The following is a 23,438-nucleotide window of genomic DNA, read 5'->3' as shown; positions in this document are numbered from 1 at the left end:
GAAATTGCAAACTGGGCCAAACAGGAGGTTAAAGGGACTGACTCTCCAATTGGGGAGAGTGTTAGTAAAGCGTCTGGAATGTTGCACCCGAGAACCAGGGTACGAAAACTGAGACATATTTGAACACGTCTCCCGATCACATGGTTGATCATACTCTAGGTTCCACATGCATGTTTTAGCTGAAGGAAGAATACCTTAAACCTGGGTAGTTGAAACCCGTGGAATGGGTACCATGCAATATGACTTCAAAGGGTCTTCATTTGCTCACCGAACCTCTCCAATCCTATCACTGCTGCGTTTATGCCCCTGTACACATGCTTGATTCTCTTTCAGAGACATAGCATTCCATAGGTTTTAAGATACTTACTATTCAGGTACATTCTTAGGCGTTTAATATGCGGTGTTGAGTCCATTTCGTTGAGCAAGGAGTAGCTCTTGTCTATTCCATATTTGGCTTAAGGAACTTTATCTGTGCTCATTTCAATCTCTGGTTTTATGCAGCACCCCAACTCAACTTTCCCCTTAAGCAAGCAGAAGTTGGTTTTCTAAATTTGAGACCCTGTTTTGTTTGGAATTCAGTTCCTGTGTAGCCAAGTTTACATTCCGTGTATTAGTGATATCTTATGATGTTTCTTTTTCTGTGTGACTTATTTCAGTTAGAATCATCGTACCTGAATCCACTCATTATGCTGCTACGAGGCTGATGACATAGATTTCATTGCTGATTGATACTGCATTGTACGTAAGTACCACAAGTTCTTTATCCATTTTTCACATTCTGTGATGTTGAACTTGTACGGTAAACGAGGTTCTTGTAAACAGAGGCGTCCCAAACTTTGGGGTGGCTGTGTCTTTTTGATTTTAATTTCCCTAAGCTATAGGACCATAAGTGGAAGTGCCCTAGGCTCTGTTGCTTTGTTTTTTAGATGTTTCAGGAAACACCATACACTTCTCCCGAGTGTCTTTTGGCAATTTACATCCCGCCCATCAGCATAACAAGGCTCCCAGTTCTCCATGGCCTGTCCTGCCTTTCTGGATTTTACACTTTTTTCAGATGGCCCTTTTGACCGGGGGGAAGTGAGACTTCATTGTAGTGCAGATTTCCTTTGCAAGCTTGCTTGGTTGGCCAAAAAGGGCGTATGCGTTTTTTCCTGAATATATTCAGGAAAAAACGCATACGCCCTTTTTGGCCAAGTGCATCATTGTGGACGTTCTGCCTCTTTTCCTATGCTTTCAATGCAATTCCAGTCTACCTCCTGAAATCGGTTTCCTGCAATTCTGCCCCGCTTTCAAGTCCTCTTGGCAGCCTTACTTCAGTATATTTTTGGACGATAGCTGTCATTTATAACTCTGCAGGTTTGTGAATTACAGTTCCCCTGAGCTCCTTTCTTCAACTCGCTTTCTTGTGAGCTGGCCGCAACACCGCAGGATGGCTTCAGGCCCTAATCTGGTTCCGGCACGGCACGCTGAGCCTTTGGTTATTTCCCCTTCCTGGTGGGCAATGAGAGTTAAATTTGCCCGTCCAGACACCTCCAGCTAGTCTCTCATTGGTTCTCCCTATTCCTGTTCATCTTCCGCAGAAATTGCAAACTGGGCCAAACAGGAGGTTAAAGGCGTTGACTCTCCAAGTGGGGAGAGTGTTAGTAAAGCGTCTGGAATGTTGCACCCGAGTACCAGGGTACGAAAACTGAGACATATTTGAACACGTCTCCCGATCACATGGTTGATCATACTCTAGGTTCCACATGCATGTTTTAGCTGAAGGAAGAATACCTTAAACCTGGGTAGTTGAAACCCTTGGAATGGGTACCATGCAATATGACTTCAAAGGGTCTTCATTTGCTCACCGAACCTCTCCAATCTTATCACTGCTGCGTTTATGCCCCTGTACACATGCTTGATTCGCTTTCGGAGACATAGCAATCCATAGGTTTTAAGATACTTACTAGTCAGGTACATTCTTAGGCGTTTAATATGGGGTGTTGAGTCCATTTCGTTGAGCAAGGAGTAGCTCTTGACTATTCCATATTTGGCTTAAGGAACTTTATCTGTGCTCATTTCAATCTCTGGTTTTATGCAGCACCCCAACTCACCTTTCCCCTTAAGCAAGCATAAGTTGGTTTTCTAAATTTGAGACCCTGTTCTGTTCTGTAATTCAGTTCCTGTGTAGCCAAGTTTACATTCCGTGTATTAGTGATATCTTATGATGTTTCTTTTTCTGTGTGACTTATTTCAGTTAGAATCATCGTACCTGAATCCACTCATTGTGCTTCTAAGGGCCTGATGACATAGATTTCATTGCTGAGTGATATTGCTTTGTAAGTAAATACCACAACTTCTTTATCCATTTTTCACTTTGTGCGATGTTGAACTTGTACTGTAAACGAGGTTCTTGTAAACAGAGGCGTCCCAAACTTTGGGGTGGCTGTGTTTTTTGATTTTAATTTCCCTAAGCTATAGGACCATAAGTGGAAGTGCCCTAGGCTCTGTTGCTTTGTTTTTTAGATGTTTCAGGAAACACCATACTCTTCTCCCGAGTGTCTGTTGGCAATTTACATCCCGCCCATCAGCATAACAAGGCTCCCAGTTCTCCATGGCCTGTCCTGCCTTTCTGGATTTTACACTTTTTTCAGATGGCCCTTTTGACCGGGGGGAAGTGAGACTTCATTGTAGTGCAGATTTCCTTTGCAAGCTTGCTTGGTTGACCAAAAGGGGCGTATGCGTTTTTTCCTGAATATATTCAGGAAAAAACGCATACGCCCTTTTTGGCCAAGTGCGTCATTGTGGACGTTCTGCCTCTTTTCCTATGCTTTCAATGCAATTCCAGTCTACCTCCTGAAATCGGTTTCCTGCAATGCTGCCGCGCTTTCAAGTCCTCTTGGCAGCCTTACTTCAGTATATTTTTGGACGATAGCTGTCATTTATAACTCTGCAGGTTTGTGATTTACAGTGCCCCTGATCTCCTTTCTTCAACTCGCTTTCTTTTGAGCTGGCTGCAACACCGCAAGATGGCTTCAGGCCCTAATCTGGTTCCGGCACGGCACGCTGAGCCTTTGGTTATTTCCTCTTCTTGGTGGGAAAGGAGAGTTAAATTTGCTCGTCCAGAGAACTCCAGCTAGTCTCTCATTGGTTCTCCCTATTCCTGTTCATCTTCCGCAGAATTTGCAAACTGGGCCAAACAGGAGGTTAAAGGTGCTGACTGTCCAAGTGGGGAGAGTGTTAGTAAAGCGTCTGGAATGTTGCACCCGAGTACCAGGGTACGAAAACTGAGACATATTTGAACACGTCTCCTGATCTCATGGTTGATCATGCTCTAGGTTCCACATGCATGTTTTAGCTGAAGGAAGAATACCTTAAACCAGGAGAGTTGAGACCCGTGGAATGGGTATCATGCAATATGACTTCAAAGGGTCTTCATTTGCTTACCGAACCTCTCCAATCCTATCACTGCTGCGTTTATGCCCCTGTACACACGCTTGATTCTCTTTCGGAGACATAGCAATCCATAGGTTTTAAGATACTTACTAGTCAGGTACATTCTTAGGCGTTTAATATGCGGTGTTGAGTCCATATCGTTGAGCAAGGAGTAGCTCTTGTCTATTCCATATTTGGCTTAAGGAACTTTATCTGTGCTCATTTCAATCTCTGGTTTGATGCAGCACCCCAACTCACCTTTCCCCTTAAGCAAGCATAAGTTGGTTTTCTAAATTTGAGACCCTGTTCTGTTCTGTAATTCAGTTCCTGTGTAGCCAAGTTTACATTCCATGTATTACTGATATCTTATGTTGTTTCTTTTTCTGTGTGACTTATTTCAGTTAGAATCATCATACCTGAATCCACTCATTGTGCTGCTAAGGACCTGATGACATAGATTTCATTGCTGAGTGATATTGCTTTGTAAGTAAATACCGCAACTTCTTTATCCATTTTTCACTTTCTGCGATGTTGATCTTGTACTGTAAACGAGGTTCTTGTAAACAGAGCCGTTCCAAACATTGGGGTGGCTGTGTCTTTTTGATTTTAATTTCCCTAAGCTATAGGACCATAAGTGGAAGTGCCCTAGGCTCTGTTGCTTTGTTTTTTAGATGTTTCAGGAAACACCATACACTTCTCCCGAGTGTCTGTTGGCAATTTACATCCCGCCCATCAGCATAACAAGGCTCCCAGTTCTCCATGGCCTGTCCTGCCTTTCTGGATTTTACACTTTTTTCAGATGGCCCATTTGACCGGGGGGAAGTGAGAGTTCATTGTAGTGCAGATTTCCTTTGCAAGGTTGCTTGGTTGGCCAAAAAGAACGTATGCGTTTTTTCCTGAATATATTCAGGAAAAAACGCATACGCCCTTTTTGGCCAAGTGCATCATTGTGGACGTTCTGCCTCTTTTCCTATGCTTTCAATGCAATTCCAGTCTACCTCATGAAATCGGTTTCCTGTAATTCTGCCCCGCTTTCAAGTCCTCTTGGCAGCCTTACTTCAGTATATTTTTGGACGATAGCTGTCATTTATAACTCTGCAGGTTTGTGCATTACAGTGCCCCTGAGCTCCTTTCTTCAACTCGCTTTCTTTTGAGCTGGCCGCAACACCGCAGGATGGCTTCAGGCCCTAATGTGGTTCCGGCACGGCACGCTGAGCCTTTGGTTAATTCCTCTTCCTGGTGGGAAATGAGAGTTAAATTTGCCCATCCAGACACCTCCAGCTAGTCTCTCATTGGTTCTACCTATTCTTGTTCATCTTCCGCAGAAATTGCAAACTGGGCCAAACAGGAGGTTAAAGGCGCTGACTGTCCAAGTGGGGAGAATGTTAGTAAAGTGTCTGGAATGTTGCACCCGAGTACCAGGGGAGGAAAACTGAGACATATTTGAGCACGTCTCCCGTTCACACGGTTGATCATACTCTGGGTTCCACATGCATGTCTTAGCTGAAGGAAGAATACCTTAAACCTGGGTAGTTGAAACCCGTGGAATGGGTACCATGCAATATGACTTCAAAGGGTCTTCATTTGCTCACCGAACCTCTCCAATCCTATCACTGCTGCGTTTATGCCCCTGTACACACGCTTGATTCTCTTTTGGAGACATAGCAATCCATAGGTTTTACGATACTTACTAGTCAGGTACATTCTTAGGCGTTTAATATGCGGTGTTGAGTCCATTTTGTTGAGCAAGGAGTAGCTCTTGTCTATTCCATATTTGGCTTAAGGAACTTTATCTGTGCTCATTTCAATCTCTGGTTTTATGCAGCACGCCAACTCACCTTTCCCCTTAAGCAAGCATAAGTTGGTTTTCTAAATTTGAGACCCTGTTCTGTTTTGGAATTCAGTTCCTGTGTAGCCAAGTTTACATTCCGTGTATTAGTGATATCTTATGATGTTTCTTTTTCTGTGTGACTTATTTCAGTTAGAATCATCGTACCTGAATCCACTCATTATGCTGCTACGGGCCTGATGACATAGATTTCATTGCTGAGTGATACTGCATTGTACGTAAGTATCACAAGTTCTTTATCCATTTTTCACTTTCTGTGATACTGAACTTGTACGGTTAATGAGGTTCTTGTAAACAGAGGCGTCCCAAACTTTGGGGTGGCTGTGTCTTTTTGATTTTAATTTCCCTAAGCTATAGGACCATAAGTGGAAGTGCCCTAAGCTCTGTTGCTTTGTTTTTTAGATGTTTCAGGAAACACCATACACTTCTCCCGAGTGTCTGTTGGCAATTTACATCCCGTCCATCAGCATAACAAGGCTCCCAGTTCTCCATGGCCTGTCCTGCCTTTCTGGATTTTACACTTTTTTCAGATGGCCCTTTTGACCGGGGGGGAAGTGAGACTTCATTGTAGTGCAGATTTCCTTTGCAAGCTTGCTTGGTTGGCCGAAAAGGGCGTATGCGTTTTTTCCTGAATATATTCAGGAAAAAACGCATACGCCCTTTTTGGCCAAGTGCATCATTGTGGACGTTCTGCCTCTTTTCCTATGCTTTCAATGCAATTCCAGTCTACCTCCTGAAATCGGTTTCCTACAATTCTGCCCCGCTTTCAAGTCCTCTTGGCAGCCTTACTTCAGTATATTTTTGGACGATAGCTGTCATTTATAACTCTGCAGGTTTGTGAGTTACAGTGCCCCTGAGCTCCTTTCTTCAACTCGCTTTCTTGTGACCTGGCCGCAACACCGCAGGATGGCTTCAGGCCCTAATCTGGTTCCGGCACGGCACGCTGAGCCTTTGGTTATTTCCTCTTCCTGGTGGGAAATGAGAGTTAAATTTGCCCGTCCAGACACCTCCAGCTAGTCTCTCATTGGTTCTCCCTATTCCTGTTCATCTTCCGCAGAAATTGCAAACTGGGCCAAACAGGAGGTTAAAGGCGCTGACTGTCCAAGTGGGGAGAGTGTTAGTAAAGTGTCTGGAATGTTGCACCCGAGTACCAGGGGAGGAAAACTGAGACATATTTCAACACGTCTCCCGTTCACACAATTGATCATACTCTGGGTTCCACATGCATGTTTTAGCTGAAGGAAAAATACCTTAAACCTGCAGAGTTGAGACCCGTGGAATGGGTACCATGCAATATGACTTCAAAGGGTCTTCATTTGCTCACCGAACCTCTCCAATCCTATCACTGCTGCGTTTAAACCCCTGTACACACGCTTGATTCTCTTTTGGAGACATAGCAATCCATAGGTTTTAAGATACTTACTAGTCAGGTACATTCTTAGGCGTTTAATATGGGGTGTTGAGTCCATTTCGTTGAGCAAGGAGTAGCTCTTGTCTATTCCATATTTGGCTTAAGGAACTTTATCTGTGCCCATTTCAATCTCTGGTTTTTTGCAGCACCCCAACTCACCTTTCCCCTTAAGCAAGCATAAGTTGGTTTTCTAAATTTGAGACCCTGTTCTGTTTTGGAATTCAGTTCCTGTGTAGCCAAGTTTACATTCCGTGTATTAGTGATATCTTATGATGTTTCTTTTTCTGTGTGACTTATTTCAGTTAGAATCATCGTACCTGAATCCACTCATTATGCTGCTACGGGCCTGATGACATAGATTTCATTGCTGAGTGATACTGCATTGTACGTAAGTACCACAAGTTCTTTATCCATTTTTCACTTTCTGTGATACTGAACTTGTACGGTAAACGAGATTCTTGTAAACAGAGGCGTCCCAAACATTGGGGTGGCTGTGTCTTTTTGATTTTAATTTCCCTAAGCTATAGGACCATAAGTGGAAGTGCCCTAGGCTCAGTTGCTTTGTTTCTTAGATGTTTCAGGAAACACCATACACTTCTCCCGAGTGTCTGTTGGCAATTTACATCCCAACCATCAGCATAACAAGGCTCCCAGTTCTCCATGGCCTGCCCTGCCTTTCTGGATTTTACACTTTTTTCAGATGGCCCTTTTGACCGGGGGGAAGTGAGACTTCATTGTAGTGCAGATTTCCTTTGCAAGCTTGCTTGGTTGGCCAAAAAGGGCGTATGCGTTTTTTCCTGAATATATTCAGGAAAAACGCATACGCCCTTTCTGGCAAAGTGCATCATTGTGGACGTTCTGCCTCTTTTCCTATGCTTTCAATGCAATTCCAGTCTACCTCCTGAAATCGGTTTCCTGCAATTCTGCCCCGCTTTCAAGTCCTCTTGGCAGCCTTACTTCAGTATATTTTTGGACGATAGCTGTCATTTATAACTCTGCAGCTTTGTGAATTACAGTGCCCCTGAGCTCCTTTCTTCAACTCGCTTTCTTGTGAGCTGGCCGCAACACCGCAGGATGGCTTCAGGCCCTAATCTGGTTCCGGCACGTCACGCTGAGCCTTTGTTTAATTCCTCTTCACGGTGGGAAATGAGAGTTAAAGTTGCCCGTCCAGACACCTCCAGCTAGTCTCTCATTGGTTCTCCCTATTCCTGTTCATCTTCCGCAGAAATTGCAAACTGGGCCAAACAGGAGGTTAAAGGCGCTGACTGTCCAAGTGGGGAGAGTGTTAGTAAAGTGTCTGGAATGTTGCACCCGAGTACCAGGGGAGGAAAACTGAGACATATTTGAACACGTCTCCCGTTCACACGGTTGATCATACTCTGGGTTCCACATGCATGTTTTAGCTGAAGGAAGAATAGCTTAAACCAGGAGAGTTGAGACCCGTGTAATGGATACCATGCAATATGACTTCAAAGGGTCTTCATTTGCTCACCGAACCTCTCCAATCCTATCACTGCTGCGTTTATGCCCCTGTACAGACGCTTGATTCTCTGTTGGAGACATAGCAATCCATAGGTTTTAAGATACTTACTAGTCAGGTACATTCTTAGGCGTTTAATATGCGGTGTTGAGTCCATTTCGTTGAGCAAGGAGTAGCTCTTGTCTATTCCATATTTGGCTTAAGGAACTTTATCTGTGCTCATTTCAATCTCTGGTTTTATGCAGCACCCCAACTCACCTTTCCCCTTAAGCAAGCATAAGTTGGTTTTCTAAATTTGAGACCCTGTTCTGTTCTGTAATTCAGTTCCTGTGTAGCCAAGTTTACATTCCGTGTATTACTGATATCTTATGATGTTTCTTTTTCTGTGTGACTTATTTCAGTTAGAATCATCGTACCTGAATCCACTCATTGTGCTTCTAAGGGCCTGATGACATAGATTTCATTGCTGAGTGATATTGCTTTGTAAGTAAATACCACAACTTCTTTATCCATTTTTCACTTTGTGCGATGTTGAACTTGTACTGTAAACGAGGTTCTTGTAAACAGAGGCGTCCCAAACTTTGGGGTGGCTGTGTCTTTTTGATTTTAATTTCCCTAAGCTATAGGACCATAAGTGGAAGTGCCCTAGGCTCTGTTGCTTTGTTTTTTAGATGTTTCAGGAAACACCATACTCTTCTCCGGAGTGTCTGTTGGCAATTTACATCCCGTCCATCAGCATAACAAGGCTCCCAGTTCTCCATGGCCTGTCCTGCCTTTCTGGATTTTACACTTTTTTCAGATGGCCCTTTTGACCGGGGGGAAGTGAGACTTCATTGTAGTGCAGGTTTCCTTTGCAAGCTTGCTTGGTTGACCAAAAGGGGCGTATGCGTTTTTTCCTGAATATATTCAGGAAAAAACGCATACGCCCTTTTTGGCCAAGTGCGTCATTGTGGACGTTCTGCTTCTTTTCCTATGCTTTCAATGCAATTCCAGTCTACCTCCTGAAATCGGTTTCCTGCAATGCTGCCGCGCTTTCAAGTCCTCTTGGCAGCCTTACTTCAGTATATTTTTGGACGGTAGCTGTCATTTATAACTCTGCAGGTTTGTGATTTACAGTGCCCCTGAGCTCCTTTCTTCAACTCGCTTTCTTTTGAGCTGGCTGCAACACCGCAGGATGGCTTCAGGCCCTAATCTGGTTCCGGCACGGCACGCTGAGCCTTTGGTTATTTCCTCTTCCGTGTGGGAAATGAGAGTTAAATTTGCTCGTCCAGAGAACTCCAGCTAGTCTCTCATTGGTTCTCCCTATTCCTGTTCATCTTCCGCAGAAATTGCAAACTGGGCCAAACAGGAGGTTAAAGGTGCTGACTGTCCAAGTGGGGAGAGTGTTAGTAAAGCGTCTGGAATGTTGCACCCGAGTACCAGGGTACGAAAACTGAGACATATTTGAACACGTCTCCCGATCTCATGGTTGATCATGCTCTAGGTTCCACATGCATGTTTTAGCTGAAGGAAGAATACCTTAAACCTGGAGAGTTGAGACCCGTGGAATGGGTACCATGCAATATGACTTCAAAGGGTCTTCATTTGCTCACCGAACCTCTCCAATCCTATCACTGCTGCGTTTATGCCCCTGTACACACGCTTGATTCTCTTTTGGAGACATAGCAATCCATAGGTTTTAAGATACTTACTAGTCAGGTACATTCTTAGGCGTTTAATATGGGGTGTTGAGTCCATTTCGTTGAGCAAGGAGTAGCTCTTGTCTATTCCATATTTGGCTTAAGGAACTTTATCTGTGCCCATTTCAATCTCTGGTTTTTTGCAGCACCCCAACTCACCTTTCCCCTTAAGCAAGCATAAGTTGGTTTTCTAAATTTGAGACCCTGTTCTGTTTTGGAATTCAGTTCCTGTGTAGCCAAGTTTACATTCCGTGTATTAGTGATATCTTATGATGTTTCTTTTTCTGTGTGACTTATTTCAGTTAGAATCATCGTACCTGAATCCACTCATTATGCTGCTACGGGCCTGATGACATAGATTTCATTGCTGAGTGATACTGCATTGTACGTAAGTACCACAAGTTCTTTATCCATTTTTCACTTTCTGTGATACTGAACTTGTACGGTAAACGAGATTCTTGTAAACAGAGGCGTCCCAAACATTGGGGTGGCTGTGTCTTTTTGATTTTAATTTCCCTAAGCTATAGGACCATAAGTGGAAGTGCCCTAGGCTCAGTTGCTTTGTTTCTTAGATGTTTCAGGAAACACCATACACTTCTCCCGAGTGTCTGTTGGCAATTTACATCCCAACCATCAGCATAACAAGGCTCCCAGTTCTCCATGGCCTGCCCTGCCTTTCTGGATTTTACACTTTTTTCAGATGGCCCTTTTGACCGGGGGGAAGTGAGACTTCATTGTAGTGCAGATTTCCTTTGCAAGCTTGCTTGGTTGGCCAAAAAGGGCGTATGCGTTTTTTCCTGAATATATTCAGGAAAAACGCATACGCCCTTTCTGGCAAAGTGCATCATTGTGGACGTTCTGCCTCTTTTCCTATGCTTTCAATGCAATTCCAGTCTACCTCCTGAAATCGGTTTCCTGCAATTCTGCCCCGCTTTCAAGTCCTCTTGGCAGCCTTACTTCAGTATATTTTTGGACGATAGCTGTCATTTATAACTCTGCAGCTTTGTGAATTACAGTGCCCCTGAGCTCCTTTCTTCAACTCGCTTTCTTGTGAGCTGGCCGCAACACCGCAGGATGGCTTCAGGCCCTAATCTGGTTCCGGCACGTCACGCTGAGCCTTTGTTTAATTCCTCTTCACGGTGGGAAATGAGAGTTAAAGTTGCCCGTCCAGACACCTCCAGCTAGTCTCTCATTGGTTCTCCCTATTCCTGTTCATCTTCCGCAGAAATTGCAAACTGGGCCAAACAGGAGGTTAAAGGCGCTGACTGTCCAAGTGGGGAGAGTGTTAGTAAAGTGTCTGGAATGTTGCACCCGAGTACCAGGGGAGGAAAACTGAGACATATTTGAACACGTCTCCCGTTCACACGGTTGATCATACTCTGGGTTCCACATGCATGTTTTAGCTGAAGGAAGAATAGCTTAAACCAGGAGAGTTGAGACCCGTGTAATGGATACCATGCAATATGACTTCAAAGGGTCTTCATTTGCTCACCGAACCTCTCCAATCCTATCACTGCTGCGTTTATGCCCCTGTACAGACGCTTGATTCTCTGTTGGAGACATAGCAATCCATAGGTTTTAAGATACTTACTAGTCAGGTACATTCTTAGGCGTTTAATATGCGGTGTTGAGTCCATTTCGTTGAGCAAGGAGTAGCTCTTGTCTATTCCATATTTGGCTTAAGGAACTTTATCTGTGCTCATTTCAATCTCTGGTTTTATGCAGCACCCCAACTCACCTTTCCCCTTAAGCAAGCATAAGTTGGTTTTCTAAATTTGAGACCCTGTTCTGTTCTGTAATTCAGTTCCTGTGTAGCCAAGTTTACATTCCGTGTATTACTGATATCTTATGATGTTTCTTTTTCTGTGTGACTTATTTCAGTTAGAATCATCGTACCTGAATCCACTCATTGTGCTTCTAAGGGCCTGATGACATAGATTTCATTGCTGAGTGATATTGCTTTGTAAGTAAATACCACAACTTCTTTATCCATTTTTCACTTTGTGCGATGTTGAACTTGTACTGTAAACGAGGTTCTTGTAAACAGAGGCGTCCCAAACTTTGGGGTGGCTGTGTCTTTTTGATTTTAATTTCCCTAAGCTATAGGACCATAAGTGGAAGTGCCCTAGGCTCTGTTGCTTTGTTTTTTAGATGTTTCAGGAAACACCATACTCTTCTCCCGAGTGTCTGTTGGCAATTTACATCCCGTCCATCAGCATAACAAGGCTCCCAGTTCTCCATGGCCTGTCCTGCCTTTCTGGATTTTACACTTTTTTCAGATGGCCCTTTTGACCGGGGGGAAGTGAGACTTCATTGTAGTGCAGGTTTCCTTTGCAAGCTTGCTTGGTTGACCAAAAGGGGCGTATGCGTTTTTTCCTGAATATATTCAGGAAAAAACGCATACGCCCTTTTTGGCCAAGTGCGTCATTGTGGACGTTCTGCTTCTTTTCCTATGCTTTCAATGCAATTCCAGTCTACCTCCTGAAATCGGTTTCCTGCAATGCTGCCGCGCTTTCAAGTCCTCTTGGCAGCCTTACTTCAGTATATTTTTGGACGGTAGCTGTCATTTATAACTCTGCAGGTTTGTGATTTACAGTGCCCCTGAGCTCCTTTCTTCAACTCGCTTTCTTTTGAGCTGGCTGCAACACCGCAGGATGGCTTCAGGCCCTAATCTGGTTCCGGCACGGCACGCTGAGCCTTTGGTTATTTCCTCTTCCGTGTGGGAAATGAGAGTTAAATTTGCTCGTCCAGAGAACTCCAGCTAGTCTCTCATTGGTTCTCCCTATTCCTGTTCATCTTCCGCAGAAATTGCAAACTGGGCCAAACAGGAGGTTAAAGGTGCTGACTGTCCAAGTGGGGAGAGTGTTAGTAAAGCGTCTGGAATGTTGCACCCGAGTACCAGGGTACGAAAACTGAGACATATTTGAACACGTCTCCCGATCTCATGGTTGATCATGCTCTAGGTTCCACATGCATGTTTTAGCTGAAGGAAGAATACCTTAAACCTGGAGAGTTGAGACCCGTGGAATGGGTACCATGCAATATGACTTCAAAGGGTCTTCATTTGCTCACCGAACCTCTCCAATCCTATCACTGCTGCGTTTATGCCCCTGTACACACGCTTGATTCTCTTTTGGAGACATAGCAATCCATAGGTTTTAAGATACTTACTAGTCAGGTACATTCTTAGGCGTTTAATATGGGGTGTTGAGTCCATTTCGTTGAGGAAGGAGTAGCTCTTGTCTATTCCATATTTGGCTTAAGGAACTTTATCTGTGCTCATTTCAATCTCTGGTTTTATGCAGCACCCCAACTCACCTTTCCCCTTAAGCAAGCATAAGTTGGTTTTCTAAATTTGAGACCCTGTTCTGTTTTTGAATTCAGTTCCTGTGTAGCCAAGTTTACATTCCGTGTATTAGTGATATCTTATGATGTTTCTTTTTCTGTGTGACTTATTTCAGTTAGAATCATCGTACCTAAATCCACTCATTATGCTGCTACGGGCCTAATGACATAGATTTCATTGCTGAGTGATACTGCATTGTACGTAAGTACCACAAGTTCTTTATCCATTTTTCACTTTCTGTGATATTGAACTTGTACGGTAAATGAGCTTCTTGTATCCAGAGGCGTCCCAAACTTTTGGGTGGCTGGGTCTTTTTGATTTTAATTTCCCTAAGCTATAGGACCATAAGTGGAAGTGCCCTAGGCTCTGTTGCTTTGTTTTTTAGATGTTTCAGGAAACACCATACAATTCAACCCAGTGTCTGTTGGCAATTTACATCCCGCCCATCAGCATAACAAGGCTCCCAGTTCTCCATGGCCTGTCCTGCCTTTCTTGATTTTACACTTTTTTCAGATGGCCCTTTTGACCGGGGGGAAGTGAGACTTCATTGTAGTGCAGATTTCCTTTGCAAGTTTGCTTAGTTGGCCAAAAAGCGCTTATGCGTTTTTTCCTGAATATATTCAGGAAAAAACGCATACGCCCTTTTTGGCCAAGTGCATCATTGTGGACGTTCTGCCTCTTTTCCTATGCTTTCAATGCAATTCCAGTCTACCTCCTGAAATTGGTTTCCTGCAATTCTGCCCCGCTTTCAAGTCCTCTTGGCAGCCTTACTTCAGTATATTTTTGGACGATAGCTGTCATTTATAACTCTGCAGGTTTGTGAATTACAGTGCCCCTGAGCTCCTTTCTTCAACTCGCTTTCTTGTGAGCTGGCCGCAACACCGCAGGATGGCTTCAGGCCCTAATCTGGTTCTGGCACGGCACACTGAGCCTTTGGTTAATTCCTCTTCCTGGTGGGAAATGAGAGTTAAATTTGCCCGTCCAGACACCTCCAGCTAGTCTCTCATTGGTTCTCGCTATTCCTGTTCATCTTCCGCAGAAATTGCAAACTGGGCCAAACAGGAGGTTAAAGGGACTGACTCTCCAAGTGGGGAGAGTGTTAGTAAAGCGTCTGGAATGTTGCACCCGAGTACCAGGGTACGAAAACTGAGACATATTTGAACACGTCTCCCGATCACATGGTTGATCATACTCTAGGTTCCACATGCATGTTTTAGCTGAAGGAAGAATACCTTAAACCTGGGTAGTTGAAACCCTTGGAATGGGTACCATGCAATATGACTTCAAAGGGTCTTCATTTGCTCACCGAACCTCTCCAATCTTATCACTGCTGCGTTTATGCCCCTGTACACATGCTTGATTCGCTTTCGGAGACATAGCAATCCATAGGTTTTAAGATACTTACTAGTCAGGTACATTCTTAGGCGTTTAATATGGGGTGTTGAGTCCAATTCGTTGAGCAAGGAGTAGCTCTTGACTATTCCATATTTGGCTTAAGGAACTTTATCTGTGCTCATTTCAATCTCTGGTTTTATGCAGCACCCCAACTCACCTTTCCCCTTAAGCAAGCATAAGTTGGTTTTCTAAATTTGAGACCCTGTTCTGTTCTGTAATTCAGTTCCTGTGTAGCCAAGTTTACATTCCGTGTATTAGTGATATCTTATGATGTTTCTTTTTCTGTGTGACTTATTTCAGTTAGAATCATCGTACCTGAATCCACTCATTGTGCTTCTAAGGGCCTGATGACATAGATTTCATTGCTGAGTGATATTGCTTTGTAAGTAAATACCACAACTTCTTTATCCATTTTTCACTTTGTGCGATGTTGAACTTGTACTGTAAACGAGGTTCTTGTAAACAGAGGCGTCCCAAACTTTGGGGTGGCTGTGTTTTTTGATTTTAATTTCCCTAAGCTATAGGACCATAAGTGGAAGTGCCCTAGGCTCTGTTGCTTTGTTTTTTAGATGTTTCAGGAAACACCATACTCTTCTCCCGAGTGTCTGTTGGCAATTTACATCCCGCCCATCAGCATAACAAGGCTCCCAGTTCTCCATGGCCTGTCCTGCCTTTCTGGATTTTACACTTTTTTCAGATGGCCCTTTTGACCGGGGGGAAGTGAGACTTCATTGTAGTGCAGATTTCCTTTGCAAGCTTGCTTGGTTGACCAAAAGGGGCGTATGCGTTTTTTCCTGAATATATTCAGGAAAAAACGCATACGCCCTTTTTGGCCAAGTGCGTCATTGTGGACGTTCTGCCTCTTTTCCTATGCTTTCAATGCAATTCCAGTCTACCTCCTGAAATCGGTTTCCTGCAATGCTGCCGCGCTTTCAAGTCCTCTTGGCAGCCTTACTTCAGTATATTTTTGGACGATAGCTGTCATTTATAACTCTGCAGGTTTGTGATTTACAGTGCCCCTGATCTCCTTTCTTCAACTCACTTTCTTTTGAGCTGGCTGCAACACCGCAAGATGGCTTCAGGCCCTAATCTGGTTCCGGCACGGCACGCTGAGCCTTTGGTTATTTCCTCTTCTTGGTGGGAAAGGAGAGTTAAATTTGCTCGTCCAGAGAACTCCAGCTAGTCTCTCATTGGTTCTCCCTATTCCTGTTCATCTTCCGCAGAAATTGCAAACTGGGCCAAACAGGAGGTTAAAGGTGCTGACTGTCCAAGTGGGGAGAGTGTTAGTAAAGCGTCTGGAATGTTGCACCCGAGTACCAGGGTACGAAAACTGAGACATATTTGAACACGTCTCCCGATCTCATGGTTGATCATGCTCTAGGTTCCACATGCATGTTTTAGCTGAAGGAAGAATACCTTAAACCAGGAGAGTTGAGACCCGTGGAATGGGTATCATGCAATATGACTTCAAAGGGTCTTCATTTGCTTACCGAACCTCTCCAATCCTATCACTGCTGCGTTTATGCCCCTGTACACACGCTTGATTCTCTTTCGGAGACATAGCAATCCATAGGTTTTAAGATACTTACTAGTCAGGTACATTCTTAGGCGTTTAATATGCGGTGTTGAGTCCATATCGTTGAGCAAGGAGTAGCTCTTGTCTATTCCATATTTGGCTTAAGGAACTTTATCTGTGCTCATTTCAATCTCTGGTTTGATGCAGCACCCCAACTCACCTTTCCCCTTAAGCAAGCATAAGTTGGTTTTCTAAATTTGAGACCCTGTTCTGTTCTGTAATTCAGTTCCTGTGTAGCCAAGTTTACATTCCATGTATTACTGATAACTTATGTTGTTTCTTTTTCTGTGTGACTTATTTCAGTTAGAATCATCATACCTGAATCCACTCATTGTGCTGCTAAGGACCTGATGACATAGATTTCATTGCTGAGTGATATTGCTTTGTAAGTAAATACCGCAACTTCTTTATCCATTTTTCACTTTCTGCGATGTTGATCTTGTACTGTAAACGAGGTTCTTGTAAACAGAGCCGTTCCAAACATTGGGGTGGCTGTGTCTTTTTGATTTTAATTTCCCTAAGCTATAGGACCATAAGTGGAAGTGCCCTAGGCTCTGTTGCTTTGTTTTTTAGATGTTTCAGGAAACACCATACACTTCTCCCGAGTGTCTGTTGGCAATTTACATCCCGCCCATCAGCATAACAAGGCTCCCAGTTCTCCATGGCCTGTCCTGCCTTTCTGGATTTTACACTTTTTTCAGATGGCCCTTTTGACCGGGGGGAAGTGAGAGTTCATTGTAGTGCAGATTTCCTTTGCAAGGTTGCTTGGTTGGCCAAAAAGAACGTATGCGTTTTTTCCTGAATATATTCAGGAAAAAACGCATACGCCCTTTTTGGCCAAGTGCATCATTGTGGACGTTCTGCCTCTTTTCCTATGCTTTCAATGCAATTCCAGTCTACCTCATGAAATCGGTTTCCTGTAATTCTGCCCCGCTTTCAAGTCCTCTTGGCAGCCTTACTTCAGTATATTTTTGGACGATAGCTGTCATTTATAACTCTGCAGGTTTGTGCATTACAGTGCCCCTGAGCTCCTTTCTTCAACTCGCTTTCTTTTGAGCTGGCCGCAACACCGCAGGATGGCTTCAGGCCCTAATGTGGTTCCGGCACGGCACGCTGAGCCTTTGGTTAATTCCTCTTCCTGGTGGGAAATGAGAGTTAAATTTGCCCATCCAGACACCTCCAGCTAGTCTCTCATTGGTTCTACCTATTCTTGTTCATCTTCCGCAGAAATTGCAAACTGGGCCAAACAGGAGGTTAAAGGCGCTGACTGTCCAAGTGGGGAGAGTGTTAGTAAAGTGTCTGGAATGTTGCACCCGAGTACCAGGGGAGGAAAACTGAGACATATTTGAGCACGTCTCCCGTTCACACGGTTGATCATACTCTGGGTTCCACATGCATGTCTTAGCTGAAGGAAGAATACCTTAAACCTGGGTAGTTGAAACCCGTGGAATGGGTACCATGCAATATGACTTCAAAGGGTCTTCATTTGCTCACCGAACCTCTCCAATCCTATCACTGCTGCATTTATGCCCCTGTACACACGCTTGATTCTCTTTTGGAGACATAGCAATCCATAGGTTTTACGATACTTACTAGTCAGGTACATTCTTAGGCGTTTAATATGCGGTGTTGAGTCCATTTTGTTGAGCAAGGAGTAGCTCTTGTCTATTCCATATTTGGCTTAAGGAACTTTATCTGTGCTCATTTCAATCTCTGGTTTTATGCAGCACCCCAACTCACCCTTCCCCTTAAGCAAGCATAAGTTGGTTTTCTAAATTTGAGACCCTGTTCTGTTTTGGAATTCAGTTCCTGTGTAGCCAAGTTTACATTCCGTGTATTAGTGATATCTTATGATGTTTCTTTTTCTGTGTGAATTATTTCAGTTAGAATCATCGTACCTGAATCCACTTATTATGCTGCTACGGGCCTGATGACATAGATTTCATTGCTGAGTGATACTGCATTGTACGTAAGTACCACAAGTTCTTTATCCATTTTTCACTTTCTGTGATATTGAACTTGTACGGTAAACGAGGTTCTTGTAAACAGAGGCGTCCCAAACTTTGGGGTGGCTGTGTCTTTTTGATTTTAATTTCCCTAATCTATAGGACCATAAGTGGAAGTGCCCTAGGCTCTGTTGCTTTGTTTTTTAGATGTTTCAGGAAACACCATACACTTCTCCCGAGTGTCTGTTGGCAATTCACATCCCGCCCATCAGCATAACAAGGCTCCCAGTTCTCCATGGCCTGTCCTGCCTTTCTGGATTTTACACTTTTTTCAGATGGCCCTTTTGACCGGGGGGAAGTGAGACTTCATTGTAGTGCAGATTTCCTTTGCAAGCTTGCTTGGTTGGCCAAAAAGGGCGTATGCGTTTTTTCCTGAATATATTCAGGAAAAAACGCATATGCCCTTTTTGGCCAAGTGCATCATTGTGGACGTTCTGCCTCTTTTCCTATGCTTTCAATGCAATTCCAGTCTACCTCCTGAAATCGGTTTCCTGCAATTCTGCCCCGCTTTCAAGTCCTCTTGGCAGCCTTACTTCAGTATATTTTTGGACGATAGCTGTCATTTATAACTCTGCAGGTTTGTGAATTACAGTGCCCCTGAGCTCCTTTCTTCAACTCGCTTTCTTGTGAGCTGGCCGCAACACCGCAGGATGGCTTCAGGCCCTAATCTGGTTCCGGCACGGCACACTGAGCCTTTGGTTAATTCCTCTTCCTGGTGGGAAATGAGAGTTAAATTTGCCCGTCCAGACACCTCCAGCTAGTCTCTCATTGATTCTCGCTATTCCTGTTCATCTTCCGCAGAAATTGCAAACTGGGCCAAACAGGAGGTTAAAGGGACTGACTCTCCAAGTCGGGAGAGTGTTAGTAAAGTGTCTGGAATGTTGCACCCGAGTACCAGGGTACGAAAACTGAGACATATTTGAACACGTCTCCCGATCACATGGTTGATCGTACTCTAGGTTCCACATGCATGTTTTAGCTGAAGGAAGAATACCTTAAACCTGGGTAGTTGAAACCCGTGGAATGGGTACCATGCAATATGACTTCAAAGGGTCTTCGTTTGCTCACCGAACCTCTCTAATCCTATCACTGCTGCGTTTATGCCCCTGTACACACGCATGATGCTCTTTCGGAGACATAGCAATCCATAGGTTTTAAGATACTTACTAGTCAGGTACATTCTTAGGCGTTTAATATGCGGTGTTGAGTCCATTTCGTTGAGCAAGGAGTAGCTCTTGTCTATTCCATATTTGGCTTAAGGAACTTTATCTGTGCTCATTTCAATCTCTGGTTTTATGCAGCACCCCAACTCACCTTTCCCCTTAAGCAAGCATAAGTTGGTTTTCTAAATTTGAGACCCTGTTCTGTTCTGTAATTCAGTTCCTGTGTAGCCAAGTTTACATTCCGTGTATTACTGATATCTTATGATGTTTCTTTTTCTTTGTGACTTATTTCAGTTAGAATCGTCATACCTGAATCCACTCATTGTGCTGTTAAGGGCCTGATGACATAGATTTCATTGCTGAGTGATATTGCTTTGTAAGTAAATACCACAAGTTCTTTATCCATTTTTCACTTTCTGCGATGTTGAACTTGTACTGTAAACGAGGTTCTTGTAAACAGAGGCGTCCCAAACTTTGGGGTGGCTGTGTCTTTTTGATTTTAATTTCCCTAAGCTATAGGACCATAAGTGGAAGTGCCCTAGGCTCTGTTGCTTTGTTTTTTAGATGTTTCAGGAAACACCATACACTTCTCCCGAGTGTCTTTTGGCAATTTACATCCCGCCCATCAGCATAACAAGGCTCCCAGTTCTCCATGGCCTGTCCTGCCTTTCTGGATTTTACACTTTTTTCAGATGGCCCTTTTGACCGGGGGGAAGTGAGAGTTCATTGTAGTGCAGATTTCCTTTGCAAGGTTGCTTGGTTGGCCAAAAAGGGCGTATGCGTTTTTTCCTGAATATATTCAAGAAGAAACGCATACGCCCTTTTTGGCCAAGTGCATCATTGTGGACGTTCTGCCTCTTTTCCTATGCTTTCAATGCAATTCCAGTCTACCTCCTGAAATCGGTTTCCTGCAATTCTGCCCCGCTTTCAAGTCCTCTTGGCAGCCTTACTTCAGTATATTTTTGGACGATAGCTGTCATTTATAACTCTGCAGGTTTGTGCATTACAGTGCCCCTGAGCTCCTTTCTTCAACTCGCTTTCTTGTGAGCTGGCCCCAACACAACAGGATTGCTTCAGGCCCTAATCTGGTTCCGGCACGGCACACTGAGTCTTTGGTTAATTCCTCTTCCTGGTGGGAAATTAGAGTTAAATTTGCCCGTCCTGACACCTCCAGCTAGTCTCTCATTGGTTCTCCCTATTCCTGTTCATCTTCCGCAGAAATTGCAAACTGGGCCAACAGGAGTTTAAAGGCACTGACTCTCCAAGTCGGGAGAGTGTTAGTAAAGCATCTGGAATGTTGAACCCGAGTACCAGGGGACAAAAACTGAGACATATTTGAACACGTCTCCCGATCACACAGTTGATCATACTCTGGGTTCCACATGCATGTTTTAGCTGAAGGAAGAATACCTTTAACATGGAGAGTTGAGACCCTTGGAATGGGTACCATGCAATATGACTTCAAAGGGTCTTCATTTGCTCACCAAACCTCTCCAATCCTATCACTGCTGCGTTTATGCCCCTGCACACACGCTTGATTTTCTTTCGGACACATAGCAATCCATAGGTTTTAAGATACTTACTAGTCAGGTACATTCTTAGGCGTTTAATATGGGGTGTTGAGTCCATTTCGTTGAGCAAGGAGTAGCTCTTGTCTATTCCATATTTGGCTTAAGGAACTTTATCTGTGCTCATTTCAATCTCTGGTTTTATGCAGCACCCCAACTCACCTTTCCCCTTAAGCAAGCATAAGTTGGTTTTCTAAATTTGAGACCCTGTTCTGTTTTGGAATTCAGTTCCTGTGTAGCCAAGTTTACATTCCGTGTATTAGTGATATCTTATGATGTTTCTTTTTCTGTGTGACTTATTTCAGTTAGAATCATCGTACCTGAATCCACTCATTATGCTGCTACGGGCCTGATGACATAGATTTCATTGCTGAGTGATACTGCATTGTACATAAGTACCACAAGTTCTTTATCCATTTTTCACTTTCTGTGATATTGAACTTGTACAGTAAACGAGGTTCTTGTAAACAGAGGCGTCCCAAACTTTGGGGTGGCTGTGTCTTTTTGATTTTAATTTCCCTAATCTATAGGACCATAAGTGGAAGTGCCCTAGGCTCTGTTGCTTTGTTTTTTAGATGTTTCAGGAAACACCATACACTTCTCCCGAGTGTTTGTTAGCAATTTACATCCCGCCCATCAGCATAACAAGGCTCCCAGTTCTCCATGGCCTGTCCTGCCTTTCTGGATTTTACACTTTTTTCAGATGGCCCTTTGGACCGGGGGGAAGTGAGACTTCATTGTAGTGCAGATTTCCTTTGCAAGCTTGCTTGGTTGGCCAAAAAGGGCGTATGCGTTTTTTCCTGAATATATTCAGGAAAAAACGCATACGCCCTTTTTGGCCAAGTGCATCATTGTGGACGTTCTGCCTCTTTTCCTATGCTTTCAATGCAATTCCAGTCTACCTCCTGAAATCGGTTTCCTGCAATTCTGCCCCGCTTTCAAGTCCTCTTGGCAGCCTTACTTCAGTATATTTTTGGACGATAGCTGTCATTTATAACTCTGCAGTTTTGTGAATTACAGTGCCCCTGAGCTCCTTTCTTCAACTCGCTTTCTTGTGAGCTGGCCGCAACACCGCAGGATGGCTTCAGGCCCTAATCTGGTTCCGGCACGGCACGCTGAGCCTTTGGTTAATTCCTCTTCCTGGTGGGAAATGAGAGTTAAATTTGCCCGTCCAGACACCTCCAGCTACTCTCTCATTGGTTCTCGCTATTCCTGTTCATCTTCCGCAGAAATTGCAAACTGGGCCAAACAGGAGGTTAAAGGGACTGACTCTCCAAGTCGGGAGAGTGTTAGTAAAGTGTCTGGAATGTTGCACCTGAGTACCAGGGTACGAAAACTGAGACATATTTGAACACGTCTCCCGATCACATGGTTGATCATACTCTAGGTTCCACATGCATGTTTTAGCTGAAGGAAGAATACCTTAAACCTGGGTAGTTTAAACCCGTGGAATGGGTACCATGCAATATGACTTCAAAGGGTCTTCATTTTCTCACCGAACCTCTCCAATCCTATCACTGCTGCGTTTATGCCCCTGTACACATGCTTGATTCTCTTTCGGAGACATAGCAATCCATAGGTTTTAAGATACTTACTAGTCAGGTACATTCTTAGGCGTTTAATATGCGGTGTTGAGTCCATTTCGTTGAGCAAGGAGTAGCTCTTGTCTATTCCATATTTGGCTTAAGGAACTTTATCTGTGCTCATTTCAACCTCTGGTTTTATGCAGCACCCCAACTCACCTTTCCCCTTAAGCAAGCATAAGTTGGTTTTCTAAATTTGAGACCCTGTTCTGTTCTGTAATTCAGTTCCTCTGTAGCCAAGTTTACATTCCGTGTATTACTGATATCTTATGATGTTTCTTTTTCTGTGTGACATATTTCAGTTAGAATCATCATACCTGAATCCACTCATTATGCTGCTACGGGCCTGATGACATAGATTTCATTGCTGAGTGATACTGCATTGTACGTATGTACCACAAGCTCTTTATCCATTTTTCACTTTCTGTGATATTGAACTTGTGCGGTAAATGAGGTTCTTGTAAACAGAGGCATCCCAAACCTTGGGGTGGCTGTGTCTTCTTGATTTTAATTTCCCTAAGCTATAGGACCATAAGTGGAAGTGCCCTAGGCTCTGTTGCTTTGTTTTTTAGATGTTTCAGGAAACACCATACACTTCTCCCGAGTGTCTGTTGGCAATTTACATCCCGCCCATCAGCATAACAAGGCTCCCAGTTCTCCATGGCCTGTCCTGCCTTTCTGGATTTTACACTTTTTTCAGATGGCCCTTTTGACCGGGGGGAAGTGAGACTTCATTGTAGTGCAGATTTCCTTTGCAAGCTTGCTTGGTTGGCCAAAAAGGGCGTATGCGTTTTTTCCTGAATATATTCAGGAAAAAACGCATATGCCCTTTTGGGCCAAGTGCATCATTGTGAACGTTCTGCCTCTTTTCCTATGCTTTCAATGCAATTCCAGTCTACCTCCTGAAATCGGTTTCCTGCAATTCTGCCCCGATTTCAAGTCCTCTTGGCAGCCTTACTTCAGTATAT

This window comes from Pseudorca crassidens, unplaced genomic scaffold, assembly GCF_039906515.1.
Source record: "Pseudorca crassidens isolate mPseCra1 unplaced genomic scaffold, mPseCra1.hap1 Scaffold_63, whole genome shotgun sequence".
Lineage (NCBI taxonomy): Eukaryota > Metazoa > Chordata > Mammalia > Artiodactyla > Delphinidae > Pseudorca > Pseudorca crassidens.
Note: the sequence above shows the minus strand (reverse complement) of the source record.